We start from the raw sequence: 6,164 nt of genomic DNA on the forward strand, positions 1-6,164 counted from the left end.
ATAGATATACGAGTTATTGAACGTATTTTCACTGTTCATTATTATGATGTTTAAGCTCTATTGTTTTGCATAGAAGTGCTTCTTTGCTCCATTCAAGAACTTATCTGCTCATTGTAAATCTTTGTGTAAGCTAGTTTCAGCACAATAAATAAAATTCTGAATAGGTATCTTTAATTGTTATTTCAATGCTTGCTCTAATAGCTCGTAATGTTTATGTTCATTAGCATTTTGTTGTGTCGAATGCATCAAGACGATTTGAGTGACAACCGAAGCTTATTAACTGCCATATAATGCTGGTATGACAATTTTCTAAGGAATTAAAATTATTATGCAAATACTGTTAAGGTGCTTTTTCAATCCTACTGTCGTTCAACTACGGTTTCACTGATACTGAATCACTGGCGTTTTTTTGCTAGTAAAGATCCGTGAAGAGCTTTCAAAAGCTTGAATGTTGCTTAATAATAAAACTTTCTTCTCATGAATCGAAAGAATTTTATGTATCCTTAACATTTTCAGTGTCGTGCTTCCCTCAGATAATATAAAGCAAACAAAATGATTTATTTTTGGTTATTCGGAAAGGAAGAGAACATAGATAATGGCAAATACACTGTTAGTACGGTTCACACACTTCCAGTTTCGTTTTACATCTGCATATGTCTCATTCTGATGCGACCGTTTCAAAGCGTCGCTATGTGAATGCATGAAATGGAGTGCTTCTATAAATATAGCACAGGTGGCAGAAATAGGAGTGGCGGCTTTGCGCTATAGGCCTCGTGCACCGCCTATAGAGGCGCCACTGATAGCCACCTAGCGGGCGCTTCCAACAATACGCGCGGGAGCAGTAGCAGACGACAACGCTTTGCAGCAAGGGTGACTGAAGTTCGCGGCTGCGATTTGTCCTTTGTTCGGGCGCCAGACTGCTTCTTCTGCGGTGACAGCTGTAGGGAAGACGCAGACCTCTGTGGGAGCGGGTATGAACAAGATGTTACCGGTGTTTGGGGCAACATGGTCCACATACGCGCCAGCTGCGTCCCGCAGACAAACGCCATGAAGACCATTTACATGAAGTGGAGCTCATGTAAGCTAGCCGACAAATTTTGTTGACTTATGCGATGTCTCGACCGTGTTTTTTTTTATTCTACCCTTGCCGTAATGCTGCTTCTGTACCTCAATAATAAGCACCCGTCGTTAGTGCAGACTTAGATAACAAATCCGCACGGTGCGATGTCTGCATATGCCGTTGTGATTTTTCTGCCGATGAATACATGTGACACCGCCGAATAAGTGTTGTGAAAGTCGCCTGAAGAAGAATAGTTGCGATTTATTGATAGAAACGCGTACACTATAGTCAACGAAGCCACCAAACGCACGGGTTAATAAAATCGCGTGTTAGCGCTGTACCGCCGATGAACTGGCGTTCGCGCTGCAGTTTTTGCAATTTTAAATTTCTTAAGGGAGCTGCTTGGAAACGTACAAAGCTATAGTCTGACTAACGTTGCAGTACTTTTTTTAAATGTTACTAGAGAGGTGCCACATGATATATTTAAGGCAGAGCAGCGCCAGTCAAATTAGATCCAGCGCTGGCGGCAAGGCCGGGTTTAGTCCTATGAAGCGTAAGCATAATAAGAAATAATTCAGTTGAGTACAAAATTCACTTGCAAGAAGCGACTACTTTTGCGAAACAAAAAAAAAACATCGGCGTGTTAAGTCTGCTCAGACAGCACCAAGGTGTGATGACTTACCAAACGTTACGCGAACTATTCAGCGAAAAATGGAACAAAAATACCATATGCAGCAACTATTAGCAATTCTCGCCCTGAGCTACCTATTTTCTAAACACATTTCCCAAAAGACCACAATATCTGAGATGCCCTCGGGAGAAATGAATAAAGCTGTTAAAGAAGCACTTGCTTGGTGTCATTCCGATAAGACACAGCGTGATTTATACCCTTTACAAACGAGGCAGGGTGAAAACCTCGCAGCTCAAAAGAATCAAGAGTTATGCATGAAACAACTAGCAACAGTTAAACATGTGCGAAACCACGCATAAGATAGATGTAAAAACATGAAGTGCGCGACAGCTGGTGCGAGGATTTACCGGGCCACAAAAAACTAACAATGTCAGTTCTTGCAAACTTCTGTAGCTTTAACATACGACACAATGCGCTCATGCAGTCGTGCTGCCTAGCTAGCCCAACGCGGTAAAGAAGCGGAAAGCAATATAAGCGGCAAACGGCATTCCGAACTTTAGCGAAATGCCTTTAAACCGCATGTTGCACTGCAGACGAACTTCGTCACTTACGCGTCTAACTACAATCGAGTAAAATATAAATAAAAAAGAAAAAACACCGAAGCGACAAAGGAAAGGATGAAAAAAAGAAATTTCGCGCCGAAGCGACGATCCATTGCAACCGTTGCTCCTGCTGATGAGGCTTTGCGGGGAATAATTAGAACCGTATCGCCGGCACGTTTTCGCCGGTATTTGAGCCCCCCACCCTGCAACAATTCTTCGACATTCTTCGGAAGCTTTCGCCATCCCACACCTGCGAAGGGTGTTGCCCATTTTGCTCTGAAAACACAAATAGACGGAGAAGCACTATGAGCGACGCAACAAACTACGGCGCGCGGCTCGCTCCTCTCCCGTGCGTTCTGCGCCAGGCCGCCACCAGTGGCGCGGCCATCGGCGTGCACGCCGCGTATAGTGCAAATACTTACCGGGCAGTGGCCGCTCTCCAAGGGCCACCCCTTCCACTTCAGATGCGCACTTCACGGATAGCAACCATGCCTGCGAAGGCCCATGTTCTACAGTGCGCTAGCAAGAGCCGAGACACAAAACCCAGAGAGATGAGAAATACGCTTTTAGAAATATACAGCACATCTTGCTGACATCGTGCTGCTGCACAAATGCAAATGGAGAGTGGAAATCGCACAGGTATTGGATGGGTTCTCTGCATGTCAGCCAAGCACAGAGCTCCAGCACCTTCCTGAGTATATGGGTGAACCTTGGCCGACTTTCTTGCAGAACCTTTAAAGTCTTTTGTGTATTGCTACGGGATAGTATTTCCAATGACGAAGAGCCGAGCAGTAAGAAGACGACGACGACGATTGGAAGCTAGCGCGGGCTGTTGCCTCTTGGCCAACTGCGGCGTATTGCCTTGTAAATATACTTGTAAAATAGCTCTTCGTCGGTGTCTTCCTACGTAACATATCTGGTGGAGGTGGACGTTCCTTGTACCTCGTCATGGAGCTTCGCTGTGGACGGTACGTCGAGCCTTCCTTCATGGCTCCCGGCGACGACAACTCGACTCCGCCGGCTCCGCCACCTGCTGCCACTTCGACGACCTACATCACTCTCACCGTGATCCTGGCGTATTCTCGGCAAAAGTTGGGGAAGACGTCGAGGACTGGATCAGCCTGTACGAACACGTCAGCCGCAATAACCGGTGGGACCCAACTATCATGATCGCCAACGTACTCTTTTTCCTCGGTGGCACACCTCGAGTTTGGCATCGGACGCACGAAGATGAGCTGACCAGTTGGGATTCGCTTAAGCAAAAGCTTCGAGACTTGTTCGGCAACCCCTACGGTCACCAACTTGCCGCGCAGAAGGCGCTTTCCGGTCGTGTGCAGACATCAACGGAGCCCTACGTCACGTACATTCAGGACGTCTTGGCTCTGTGCCGCAAAATTGACGCACACATGACTGAGTCCGACAAGGTCTCCCACATCCTCAAAGGCATTGCCGATAACGCCTTCAACTTGCTCGTATTTAACAACGTGGCGACGGTGGATGCAGTTATAAAAGTGCCGCCGCCTGGAACTCGCTAAAAGCCGACGTATCGACCAACAGTTTGCCCGTCAGCCCAACACCCCAGCGACATCTTGTGCCGACGCTCCTCGTCCCAACAACATTGGTGATGTTACTAGGACTGTCCGGCGTGAGATCGAGGCCGCCTATCCTGCTGCCTTCGACTCTAGCCCCTCCAATGCACCTGCAGTCACTGTTTCCCTGATCCAGGCAGTTGTCCGCCAGGAGTTCGCCAACATGGGTATTCACTCCATCTGCTCGGCCCATCGCCCTGATACCCACCCGGCTTCTTCGATTCCACCTCGTCCCGCACCTTCTTACCCACCACGTTTCCGCTACCCCTCTGAATGGCACACTGCAGACGATAAGCCAATTTGTTTTCACTGCCATCGAATTGGGCACATTTCTCGGCTCTGTCGCAGTCGCTGGAGTTCCCTGAACCAGTCTACATATACTGCCTACTCTCGCCCCTAGGAGGCCTTTCTCGTCCCTATTTTGCCCGCTCAGATAATGCCGCCACCGATTCTCCTGCGCCGAACCGCCCCTATTCTCGTTCGCCTTCGCCCCAACGACGACAATCTCGCTCCCCCCCAGCCCCGTCGCTCCTATTCACCTACTCCCTTCGGATGCCGCTCCCAGCCGGAAATCTAGGCGATGCAGCGCCTCGAGGTGACGCTGCATTGCTCCCTACGCCGCCAAATCCTCTGCTGACGTTGCCCACTCATCTGAACCTTCTTGACGTGCAAGCCGACGGTGTTCCCAGCTGTATCTGCTCTCATAGACACTGGGGCGCATTTGTCGGTAATGAGCGCTGACCTTCGTAACCGGCTGAGGAAAATAATCACGCCCGCCACGACGTCTGTTGTCCGTGTCGCCGATGGCGGAACAGCCCCTGTAATAGGGATGTGTGCCGCCCGCGTCTCCTTCGCCGATCGCTCCACTACCGTGCTATTCACAGTCATCGCTCACTGTCCCCACGACATCATCCTCGGCTTAGACTTCCTCTCCGCACATTCTGCTCTCATCGATTGCTGCGCCAGTACTCTCCGCCTCGACCTGCCTGTTCTGGATCCCGCTGAACAACACCCTACTCGCCTCAGTTCCGTCGACTTCGTTCGCTTGCCACCTTCGGCACTGACTTACGTTGACTTCGTGTCATCCCCACCAGTCCACGACGGTCACTACATCGCAGCCGCTATGCAAGGCGTCCTCCTTACACACGGGATCACAGTAGTTCAAACAGTTTTATCTATTACGGCGAATTGCGTCTGCCTGCCAGTGGTCAATTTTGGCTTGACGACACAAGTGCTGCCACGCGGGATGTCTCTAGCCCAACTTTGCCCATTCGAGGATCACTCTGTAGCATCAATTTCAGTATACGACAATTCAGCCGATCCTCTACCATCGCAGTCTCTACCATCGCAGTCGGCAACTTGTACCATCGCCAACTTACAGAAAATGATTGCACCCGACATGCCGTCCGAGCACGCTCGTGCGCTCTACCGCGTTCTGATTTCCTACCAAGATATTTTTGACTTTAACGATCGTCCTTTGGCCCAAACAACAGCTGTTAAACATCGCATTAATACCGGCGATGCCCCTCCTATTCATCGCCGCCCGTATCGAGTATCACCGACTGAGCGTCAAGTTATTCACACCGAAGTTCGCAAAATGCTTGCCAAGAACATTATTGAACCGTCATGTAGTCCATGGGCGTCACCTGTTGTGCTGGTAAAAAAGAAGGATGGCTCACGGCGCTTTTGCGTGGATTATCGGCACCTTAACAGGGTTATCAAAAAGGACGTGTATCCCCTACCTCGGATTGATGACGCCCGTGACTGCCTCCACGGTGCTCGCTATTTCTCCTCTATTGACCTTCGCTCCGGCTATTGGCAGATTGGCGTGGACGATCTCGACCGCGAGAAGACTGCCTTTGTAACACCCGATGGTCCTTATCAATTCAAAGTGATGCCGTTCGGTGTATGTAACGCTCCTGCCTCTTTTGAACGCATGATGGACTCCCTTCTTCATGGTTTCAAATGGTCCACGTGTCTGTGCTACTCGGACGACGTTATAGTATTCTCCCCAACATTCGCTACGCACCTCGAGCGCCTCTCAGCAGTCCTGGACGTTTTTCGGCGAGCCGGTCTGCAATTCAACGCATCGAAGTGCCGATTCGGCCGTCGCCAGATTACCGTCCTTGGACATCTCGTTGACGCGGAGTGCAACCGTACCCAGGCAAGATCCATGCTGTTACGCACTTTGCTATTCCAAAGTGTGTCAAGGATGTGCGCCGCTTCATCGGCCTTTGCTCGTACTTCCGCCGTTTCGTGGAAAATTTCGCGGCCATAGCACG

Source organism: Dermacentor albipictus, chromosome 10 (genome assembly GCF_038994185.2).
Source record: "Dermacentor albipictus isolate Rhodes 1998 colony chromosome 10, USDA_Dalb.pri_finalv2, whole genome shotgun sequence".
In the NCBI taxonomy this organism is placed as follows: domain Eukaryota; kingdom Metazoa; phylum Arthropoda; class Arachnida; order Ixodida; family Ixodidae; genus Dermacentor; species Dermacentor albipictus.